This window comes from Podarcis vaucheri (assembly GCF_965113315.1).
Source record: "Podarcis vaucheri genome assembly, chromosome: 1".
Classification (NCBI taxonomy): domain Eukaryota; kingdom Metazoa; phylum Chordata; class Lepidosauria; order Squamata; family Lacertidae; genus Podarcis; species Podarcis vaucheri.
Genome location: NC_138759.1, coordinates 103,809,132 through 103,821,272, shown reverse-complemented (window position 1 = coordinate 103,821,272; position 12,141 = coordinate 103,809,132).

Below are 12,141 nucleotides of genomic sequence, written 5' to 3'. Positions count from 1 at the left end.
GCGAGTAAATACGGTACTCGGTTGGCAATCTGCAAAATTCAGAGAAGCATGAATTTCACAGAATGAGTGTGTCTTGGTCAATAAATTGTTTTGCAAAGTTCAAATTAGGTAGGTTCTCCTTTCAATGTGAACCGAATTGGATTTCTCCTCCATCCCCACTGGTGTGATGCCATTTCTCTTACTTTCGTCAAATCCCTGCTTTCCTTACCCTGTCTTTAAGGCCTCCCCACCATCGCCCAGCCATCTTTATGTTCTAACTAAATCTAAATGCAACAATTGCATATCATTCCCCTGTTAGGAGGAGGTGACAGGGCAAGCTGAAAGCCAGTTTCACCCAGCAGTGGGTGAAACACAGTGTCTACTCAAATCTCCCTAACCTTGCCATCCTGCAACCAATCTTGTTTTTAAAAAGCCCCCTCCCATCCATTAACACTATAAAATCCCTTTATTATTATCTCGAAGCCACAGACCTAAACTTCCCCCATCCCTCTCAACAACCAACCAGAATTCTTAGCCTATAAGAGGAAGTGGCCCACCTAATTCTTAGCCTCCCCTCAAGTACTTCAGGCAAGAACCCCCAAACTCCATTCTCTTTTATTTTCACTTTGGAGAAAGCGACTTTGGAATATATTTCCCTCTGTCTTCCAAAGTTATCACTTTGGAGGATAACCACTTTAAACACCATGCTCCTTTGAACATGTAGAAAGGGATGAAAGGGATGTACAGTGGTACCTCGGGTTACAGACGCTTCAGGTTACGCGTTTTCGCAACCCGAACAGATCACGTTCGCAACCCGAGGTTCTACTGTAAATCATAGAAATGCAGAATGCAGGAATATGCAGCCATCACAAACAAGGATTGAACCCACAACCTTGGTGTAATCAGCACCATGCTCTAAGTTAAATTTTGATAGCAGATTATAATGTAAAGCAACTTCTGAATGTCAGCTGCTTTCTGGTCTAAAGCTCCCTTCCGTTTATTGAGGGGGAAATGTTATTGATTTCAATGATGCTGATAAAAAAAGGTAGCAGTGTTCAGCATAAATTAATGACTACAGTGTGTACCTTATGCATCAAAACAGAGTTCAACCTTAATTAAATGTTCATCAAAATTATTTGAAATTCTAAGAGAGGAGGCATTAGGATAAGGTGAGGTTGTAGATTATTAGAATCTCTCAAGAGCACTTTCAGTCTCTTTATCAGACTGTGCTCTCCTTCCCATGAACGACTGAAGCACTTTCTTCCTCCTTCTAAAACAAAGTGTGCCCTCTTGACATGCTCGAGCCATTAAAGAGGCAGTGTTTACAAGCACCTGACAGCATTTTCACGAGCCGACATTGACTTTTAATCAACAGAGCGGCAACTCAATGAGCCGGTTGGATGTTGTGCTTAAAAGGGATATTAGAAGCGCACAAAAGTGCTTTGATTTTGTGATGTATGATTAAAAAGTATAAATCAAAGGTTGGTTGTTATTTTGCACTTGACTTCAGTTATTTCAAACACACTTGTGGCTCTGTTGTGTGCATTGCTAAACATGTAGGGTTGTGTGTTTGGAATTAAATTTGCTGTAAGCAATTTTAGATTTTTAATGAAAATAATTATAGTTTGAGTAATATGAAGTGTGACTCAAGTATAACCCCTGATGCTTCTTCCCCAGAATCAGCAGTGATATAAATTATCATGATTTATTTGTAGTTATTGTGCATTTATATGTTTATAGTGAATCTTTGGTAGTGATTGAGATTCTTGAGGCACTCCCCCCAAAAAATACATTCAGCAATTCAGCAATTTTTTTTAAAAAAAATTGGGTCTCTTATGTAATTCTACTCTAATGGTCCTGTGATTTAACTGTAGTGTGGAAAATGATTTTGTAAAGATGCATTGTTGTGCTTGCATTTTGACAGCTTGCTTTAATTTATGTCATATAATGGATGAATACATTTCTGTTTTTTAAACTCTAGCATTATTCCTTCCTAATAGTGCCATTGATCCCACTTACTGTTCCTTAACTGGGTACAGAAAAAAAATTATACTTGAATTTGGAACGGTATGCATTAATTACATTTTCCATTTGAGAAACTCCTCAGGAGCCAAGACCCCATCTGTTTTGAAGTCATTTTGCAGGGTTGGGGAGCATATCCTGATCTTGAAACAAAAAATGGTGACACAGAGTGCTCTCCGGTTCTCTCTTAAGCAGTTCCCTCCAACTGCTGGATACATCTATTTTCTCCTTGAGATGCTCGGTTATCAGAATGGTAGGAGCTAAGCTGTTGATTGAGTCAAGCATGGAACCAAACTTTCTCAATGCAAACTGAGAATTTTGTTTTTATTTTTAAGTTCCAACAGTGCCCATGCCACTTTCTCTCTCTAACCTTGCTTCATGTATATCTATGTCTTTATTGGGTCATGAGACAAACACATGTCCATCAATTTGCCATTGCATTCTTTTCTTTTCTATTTACGGTAATTACATGTGTTCCTGATGTGCTCCTGCCCTTCAAAATGTAACATTCCACCACTTCTCCCTCCCCTTCACTGCTTTGGATGTTGGAGCAGATAGAGGAAACTTAATTCAACCCAGTCTTGGTGCATGAGACCATCTTGGCTGAGAGTCTTGGAAGACCCGCTCCCTGCCTTGCAGGCCTTTCCCCACTTGGGCTGGGGAGCCCTGACTGACTCCAGCTACAAAAGATGACGCTGCTGAACAGACTCTTGGGCTGAGGGTGCTGTTTGGGGGTAGTTTTGGAAGTTTTGTTTATTGTTCACTACTCCCTTTGCTATGTTTTTAGTTCTGTAATTTTTAAATGTGTTGTAAGTCGCCTTGAGCATGGTTATAACTGGAGAGCCAGTGTGGTGTAGTGGTTAAGAGCGGTAGATTCGTAATCTGGGGAACCGGGTTCGCTTCCCCTCTCCTCCACATGCAGCTGCTGGGTGACCTTGGGCCAGTCATACTTCTCTGAAGTCTCTCAGCCCCACTCACCTCACAGAGTGTTTGTTGTGGGGAAGGAAGGGAAAGGAGAATGTTAGCCTCTTTAAGACTCCTTCGGGTAGTGATAAAGCGGGATATCAAATCCAAACTCTTCTTCTAACTTTGGAAAGGCGGCAGATAAATAAAATGATTTATTGATTGAGTTATGTGCTCAGAGAGTCCTAGCCACCAACCTGAGGGGTCCACCTCAGAAACGGAAGGAATGGATTCATTCTACTCTGCCAAGGCATTTCAGTTGCACATACTACGATCTTTTCTAAAAAGAAATGGCCAGCACTTGAACGTACCATCGGATGCTTCCAGCACAGTGCCTGAGGGCCTGTGTAGTAAAGACTAGCCACAAGGGAACAGTGGTATAAATATTTTCCTACTCTTTAACTCAAATTTCCCTTCACTTTTACAGCTTTAGTGCTTCACTGCTGGTGTTATTTTAACATTTTTCCTGCTACTTACTCTCTATCTTTTTTACCACTGCTTGTTTTGTCTTTATGCTCTGGCAAAATCACCCCAACAGGTGATATAAAAAAACATTTTATAGCAGGAGTGCTGCGTCTGGTTTGTGTCCACTGAAGCTTAAGACATCCAGATTTCATACACTGCAAGCATATACCAATGGGCTTACGCAGTTAGAACAATGGTCTTCCAGACTTTGAATAAAAAGCTTGTGCTTGATTTTAATTCCCTTGCCCCTCCCCAAAAATATATCCTAATATAAATACAAGTCCTAGGAATAAACATATAAAACAGCTTTATATGTAGTCAGATTATTGCTTTCTCTGCTTCAGTATTGTCTACTCCAATGGTCGGCAACTTGGTGCTCCCAAGATGTTGCTGGACTCGGCTCCTATCATCTCTGACCATTGGTCATGCTGGCTGGGGCTGCTGGGAGTTGTAGTCCAACAGTATCTGAATGCCACTATGATAATCACCTCCGGTCTACTTTGACTGGCTCTTCTAGGCTTCAGGTAAAGAATCTTTCAGGTCACCTATTGCTTGACTTTTGAATAGGAGATTCTAGGAACTGAACCTAGGATGATCTTAGGGTTGTGGGTTCAAGCCCCACGTTGGGCAAAAGATTCCTGCATTGCAGGAGGTTGGACTAGATGACCCTTGTGGTCCCTTCCAACTCTATGAATCTCTGACCTTGAGTATGTATATGCTCTACCACTGAGCTAAGGTTTCCCTGTAGCAACTTCAAAGAAGCCTGAGAAGCAAAGGAAGGCCTTGGCCAAACCTCTTGGATCAAATTAGTCTGCTCTGAATGGCAGTGAACAGGACCTATGCACATTCACTGAAAAGTTTATGCCCACTTTGGAGTAGCTTGTCACAAGTTTAGCTGGCATGTGTCAGAATAGCCACACTGTTGCTTAAGCAGTGGGGGATACAGTGTGTGTGTGTGTGTGTGTGTGTGTGTGTGTGTGTAGCAGTTTGCCTATTCTGTAAAGGAAACATTTGCATCCATTGCTCCACCCGCTTCCCACCCATCTTACGGCCCTCAGAAGATTGTCCAGAAGGGAATGTGGCCCTTGACGTGAAAAAGTTCTCCTAAACAAATAGATTGGGCTTACTTGCAAGTTATTTCAGTTGAGAAGCTATGCCTGTTTGGGAGAACAACTTTACTTATATTACAATATTCACAAAACACAATTAAACACAACTCGCCCTTTCTAACGAATTGATCCATTTTCTCACTCTCTTCCCAACCTTCAAAAATTTATTATTGTGCTATTTCATCCCACCTTGTGTCATTAAAATATAGGACGCAAGTAATAAAAACAAAGTAAATATGCACATATCTTTACACCATGTAGGGTGGCTATAAATCTCATTCTTTGATAACAGCTGTACTACAGCAATCATTTGAGGAGTGCAGCTGCCACTACAATATCAAATTTTATAGTTAAAAAAGCAGTCAAAACTTTAATGGTACAGTGGAGGTAAACATATATTGTGCTATAAATAAACATTATCTAATGAAGAAATGAAGCATGTTTGTAATTCCTTGACATAATATGCAATATCATATATCTCTCGTTCTGTGAGCTGCTATAACAGCAGTCATTACTGTTGAGCAACCATCACACACACACACACACACACACCCCTGCTTATACTAATTATACCTAGGGTGGTGTCAAGAGAGATGCAAGCCGAGGGAGAAAAGGACTGAAGCATATTTGCATTTTAACCAAGTGGAAAGATTTTGGAGGCTGGGAAATATGAGAAATAGGGGTATGTTGTTTTAGGGGTGTGTGTGTGTGTTTGCTCTTCCACTAATAGGCTTGTAAAATCAGAATTGCCACATATGCAAAAACTGAATTTTCATAGTGAAACAATGTTGTCTAATAACATTTTTTTTTAAAGGTTTGATTCTGTACAGTTGCTTTCATTTTGTGATACTGGGGTTTCCCCTCCCCTTCCATTTCTGTAATGCAGTCATACCTCTGGTTACGTAACCCTCTGGTTACATAAACTTTGGGATGCATGCACAACAAACCCGGAAGTATTTTACCGGGTTTCGCCGTGCGCACATACACAGAAGCAGTCCTCAGGTTGCAGAAACCTCAGGATCTGACCGGACCTCTGGAACGGATCCCGTCTGCAACCGGAGGTACCACTGTAATAGCAAGTGAAACAACAACAACAAACACTGTAAACCACCATGACCTTGCTCCTTCTTTTCCTCACTGTTGCTCTCATCACTTACCTGTAGAGGACAGGTAAACAAGACCAGGAGGAGGAGAAGCAGCAGCCTTCACTTGTCTCCACTCTCTCTGACCTGAGGTGTCCAGTGTCCACTGGTTTTAGTTTCTTTCTGTCCCCTTCCCCATCACCACTACACAGACCCACATGATGTCCTGCTCTGACTGGCACAAGTGGGCAGAACTTTGGAAGCGTCAGTCAGTCCATCACCTTATGTCTCTGCAACTCCATTTAGGATTGTTATGAAGGTTACTGGGTGATCTGGAGTCAGTCATTGCCTCTCACAGAGGGTTGATATGATGACAAAACAAGGTGGAACCATGGGTTGTATTCAATTAAGTCCTACTCAGAACCTAAGTCAAGTTTATTAACTTCAGTGGGTCTACTCTGAGTGAAATAGCATTTAACACTATCCCATATAGACATGTGTAATGGTTCTAGGGGTTCCTCGTGCGTAAGCCGGTGCAAACACCTGGCTGGGTTGCCTGAGTGAACCTTTTCTGTCCGGACAGCCACTCACCCGTGGCTGTCTCAATCGCTGGCAGAATCCGTCAGTGGGCGTTTCTTAAACTTCTTCCAGCAAAGAAGCTCTTTGATGCCTAGTCTCCTCCTACTCTCTCTGCGCGAAAGCCTTCTGCGCAAGGAGGGCGTAGGCAGCGGAGGACCTCTACTCTCCCCGCAAGGAGTCATGGGACCGCCTCGCCGCTTCCCCCATCTGCCCCCCTTCTCCACTGGTGCTAGGGTGATTCTCTTCCCCAGAAGATGGGCTGCCTCTCCCACTCCCGGGACGCTCTCTGGAATCCCTCTGGATTTTGCTTTTTCCCTCCAGCACTGATGGCAGTTCCCTGACAATATGTATCTCCTGTAATGTTTTAGATATTCCATTGGATATACTAACTAATACTGACTATACCACCTAGTATTAGGATATACTACCTAACGTCTTGTAGTATCTTTGAGGAAGAATGGGATTAGAAATGCAGACATCCATAAACTTAAAGCAACCTAACAGCCTAAACTCTAGAAGATAAGAAATCCCAAGTATTCATTTAAGCTGAATTGCAATCTGTACATTTTGGTGTATGTTTGCAAAGAGCTCGTTGTCTCACCAAGACTTTAGAAAAGAGATCTGAGTTTGCTCAGCGTCCCTGGAATTCTGTATGACAGATTAAGACTCTGCTTCCTCTTCTAATAAATGTGGCAAGATCAGTGTTTCACATTCTTGAGTTCCGTCCCGTTCCCCCGCCCCATGGCAAATTTATTTTGGATCCCCCCTTTACCAGATAACATTAATTTTAGAGGTTGTTGACTGAGCGGTCAAAAAAAGAAAGCATGCCTGTTTTGCCCTCCCCACTCAGAAGGAAGATGCAAGGCAACATTTGGCAGTGGCATCAGGGTCATGACATTACTTATTAACCCTGGGAAAACAGTCTCTCCCTTGATGTAAGTCTCTTCCACTGGATGGGTGATCCCACCCTGCAAGCTTGGAATCAGCCCTAAAGCTGGCCTTTGCTCTTCACTGCCACCACCTCTTCCAAGGGACTGAGGATGCTCCTGACAACATTCTGCACCCTCAAAACTTTGGGATCCAGACCACATCAGTGCCTAAGGAGTACACATACACGTTCAACTGCATAATGACGTCTGTGTCACCCAGGAGATCGCAGCTGCAGAGATAAGAGAAGAAGAGTTGCTCCATTGTTCAGAGACGTCATTTCCTGGTTTGCATGGAGAAGCCATTTTCAATGGAGTCCAGTTACAGAAGCGCACAGCTGTATTGAGGCAGAACTGGGTGTTGAAATTTTGCGCCCCCAAACAATTTTGCACCCAGGGCAGCTGCCCCTGTGCTACATGCTACATCACTGAGACAAATGCACCTAGCTTCCCACATTTTACCTGAGGGAACATCTCCAAGGTGGCTTATGAGTGCACCATGACTGCAGAAATAGCCGTGGGTTCCCATGAAAAGAGTTCTTATTAATGTCACAGTTTGGCTGTGGTCCTCAAGAGCACCTCATTGCATTGGGGAAAATGAGCCCCACATCTCTGTGTATACCAGCCCAACCAACAGCCAACTGAGAAAAATCCAAACTGCTCCTGTGATGGTTGTGCTGTCAACTTTGTGCCACCTTTTCTCAGCATTCTTAATCTTGTCTCTCTCTTCCTCCTCCCCAACAGTATTACAGATTTTGCACTAAAAGGTTTTTTTTTGTGCTAAAAAGTGAGGAGGTGAAGCCATAGTTCAATTCAATTTATTTTTATATTGCTTCTCATACAAAGTCTCTCAAAACACTTTACAGTGAGAGATAAAATAATCATATAACACTTGCCAGACTTCGGCAGAGAAACTGATACAGACGGTGAAGGGAAGACTGTGTACACACAGTTAGGGCAGATAAAATGAAAGGACACCGAAAATTTAGAAGCAGCTGCAATGGCAATAAAACACACACATGCACTGCCCATTTATTGTAGGCTAGTCAGACTAAGGGAAGCAAAAAAATGTTGACAGCTTGCTCTTCTTCATTCATGGTGAGCTTGTACTGAAGTTGTACTTCATAGCTATCCCTTGATAAGTATTATATTATTAAACTTTACATAAATATATTATTAAATTTACATAATGTATTTAATATAATTAGAAATATCAGTTATCCTCATGAAATTACCCAAAAGTATTATTTTAGTCCTCTTGTACACACGCTAGGTACCGTATTTTTCGCCCTATAGGGCGCACTGGCCCATAGGGTGCACCTCATTTTTTGGGGGGGGAACCCCGACCCTAGCCCCCAGAACAGGCTGCTATCTATCCGCAAGCCTGGAGAGCGAGAGGGGTCGGTGTGCACCGACCCCTCTCGCTCTCCAGGCTTCAGCGAAAGCCTGCATTCGCCCCATAGGATGCACACACATTTCCCCTTCATTTTGGGAGGGGAAAAAGTGCATCCTATAGGGCAAAAAATACGGCAATTGCCCATGAAATTTCATGGGTTGAGTAAGCTGGAGTGGGATTTCCCCCTCAGAAGGTATACTGGGAAGGGCCCCTGCCCACTCCTGAATACAGAGGGTAGCTTTTGAAAAAATGTATTTAGTTATTTTTACAGCACATGAGCCAGCAATATTTCAGGGAGAAACCTGCACAAAGAAAGCAGCAGTTTTTCAAGACAGCAGACCTGCTATCTTGCATCAGATCCTCCCAGAGAGGTCCTGTATCTTCTAGGTGCCTTCAGCCAGCTTACAGCTTTACCACCCCCACCCCCACCGTTACGCGAAACACCCTCGTGGTGAGTTTCCTGGAAATATCCACCAGATTAAACACTTGTAAGTTTCTGTTGTCACAAATCTTGGACACCCATCCAGAGTCATTTTCAGCAAAATTATAGCAACAGACCCATGTGAGCAATACATTGCAAATGCATTACAACACAATTAGAGGACAGGAAATTTGGGGACAAAGTAGGAAAGAAGATCACTTACAAACAAGCACAAATATTTGGAGTGTGTGCATATGTGCATGATGAAAGGTGAGGCAGTTTTGTATGTGAAGAGTTTTGAAAGAACAAGGATAATTGAATTGGGTGAAGAAAGGGATAAAGCATCAGTGAAGGTGACCCAGTTATGTTTTACGATGGCAAAAGGAAAGGCGAGAATCAAGATATTTACAGTTTGGGTGACTTATACTGGGCAAGGAAAATAACAAAGAGCAAATGCGGTCTGCGCAGAGGGGGTGGGAATCAGAGGTGGGAGGAAGAGGAGAACAAATATATTCGATCACATATTCTCAGCTTAATGATACAGTGGTACCTCAGGTTACAGACACTTCAGGTTACAGATGCTTCAGGTTACAGACGATTCAGGTTACAGGCTCCTGTAACCCAGAAATAGTACCTCGAGTTAAGAACTTTGCTTCAGGATGAGAACAGAAATTGCGTGGTGGCGGCACAGTGGCAGCGGGAGGCCCCATTAGCTAAAGTGGTGCTTCAGGTTAAGAACAGTTTCAGGTTAAGAACAGACCTCCAGAACGAATTAAGTTCTTAACCCGAGGTACCACTGTACAAAACAGTAGCTGTATGAATAAGCAGGAAGAAAATGTGGTATCATAATACATTGATATGCCATGATCCACCAAAGCCTTCACTTCAAACAGATATGAGTTGGGGAAAGGACACCGAGTTCAGATTTGCACACATATTTAGTTGGAAGTAAAGATTCATCCATACCTGCTTATCTGTCACCCAACTGCAGCATCAGGCATGAATCAGCCATTATAGATAAACCACCAGAGAGAGATGACGATCAGCCACGTGACCCTCAAGCACATTTGCTCTGATCCAGGTAATGCCTGTGCATGTACAGAAGCAGGCATCTGCATGTGTGTCCCTACCTGGAAAGGTAACTGTGAGCATACATAGGTGCTATGTGTTTATATCCCTTTCAGGTCCTACTATTAGTATATAAAGTTCATTTCCGCTAGTACCGCTTGACCTTTGCTCCACATCTGCAAAGACGCTAAATTCTTTTTCAATTAATAATCATAATAATAATACACCACAAATCAGATATTCTGGAGTGTGTTGGCTAGGGGGAAAGGGATAGATTCAGTGTATCCTCTATTGGATAAGCACACAAGTGGCTATCATGTGGCCCTCCAGCTCCCATCATCCCTGACCATTGCACATACTAGCTGGGGCAGCCCTTAGTGGTTATAGATTTATCATTTTTGCCAGTTAAGGCTGTTTTGCCTACAAACACAGATTGATGTTCAGCTGCAGTGAGTGCAGAGCCTCCGTAGCTTATTATAAGGCCTCTGTAATCGTTTATCCTTTCTGTAAATAAAGTAAGACAGGAATAATCTTTCTCCCCCTCCCCACCCCACCCACCCCCAAAAAGCATACAGTATATAGGACACTGAGACAAGCAGGGGCAAGTTTCCCCATTACTCCTCCTGCACCTCCTCCTCCCACCACCATCTGCACCTCGTATCTTCAGACTCATGTTTCTCAAGTCAAGCCACATCTTTATAACACACAATAACAAAACAGAATCCTATAGTAACTCATTTTTTGACCTTTTAATATTTCTGTCATGGGTTGTCAGAGTTGAAAACTGCTCTCTATCCTAAGGTGATGGATTATTTAATTAACTGTTGACCTTTTTCTGTATCATATGTTGACAATGAATGCACTCCTATTAAAGTTGCCTGCTTGGAAACTTGTTCAGATCCATGTTGTTTGTTGATCTGTGCTCCTCGCAGAAGGGGAGGAAGGGAATGTTTCATACTTTCTATTATAAATAAATAGTGCATCTCTTTAGATATTATAGATATTTTTATTGCCTGTTGCTGTGCTTTCTTTCCGATACCAGAAACATTAATTAGAACCGCAGGATTTAGCCTAACAGTCTATGCGCTGAGAAATTTAAGTTCTCATATATTTTAGCGTACTTTGGCACATCCTCTCTAATAGCAGTGGATATGGTTAAAATATCCACTGGATAAAAGCAACAAAAAAGGCTTTTATGGGTATGTTCGTAGCAAAAGGAAGAACAAAGAAACAGTGGGGTCACTCAGAGGAGAAGATGGTGAAATGCAAACAGGGGACACAGAAAGGGCTGAACTCCTCAATGCCTTCTTTGCCTCAGTCTTCTCCGATAAAGAAAACAATGCCCGACCTGAAGAATTTGGAGCAAATGATTCAGCAGAGGAAACACAGCCCAGAATAACTAAGGAGATAGTACAAGAATACTTGGCTAGTTTAGATGTATTAAGTCTCCAGGGCCAGATGAACTGCATCCAAGAGTATTAAAAGAACTGGCAGATGTGATCTCAGAACCACTGGCAGTCATCTTTGAGAATTCCGGGAGAACAGGCGAAGTCCCGGCAGACTGGAGGAGGGCAAATGTCCCTATTTTCAAAAAGGAGAAAAGAGAGGACCCAAATAATTATCGGCCAGTCAGTCTGACATCAATACCAGGGAAGATTCTGGAGCAGATCATGAAGCAAACAGTCTGTGAGCACCTAGAAAGGAATGCTGTGATCACCAATAGTCAGCATGGATTTCTGAAAAATAAGTCATGTCAGACTAACCTGATCTCATTTTTTCACAGAATTACAAGCCTGGTAAATGAAGGGAACACAGTGGATGTAGCCTACCTTGATTTCAGCAAGGCATTCGACAAGGTGCCCCATGATATTCTTGTAAAGAAGCTGGTAAAATGCGGTCTTGACTATGCTACCACTCAGTGGATTTGTAACTGGCTGACTGACCGAACCCAAAGGGTGCTCATCAATGGTTCCTCTTCATCCTGGAGAAGAGTGACTAGTGGGGTGCCACAGGGTTCTGTCTTGGGCCCGGTCTTATTCAACATCTTTATCAACGACTTGGATGATGGACTCAAGGGCATCCTGATCAAATTTGCAGATGACACCAAACTGGGAGGGGTGGCTAACACCCC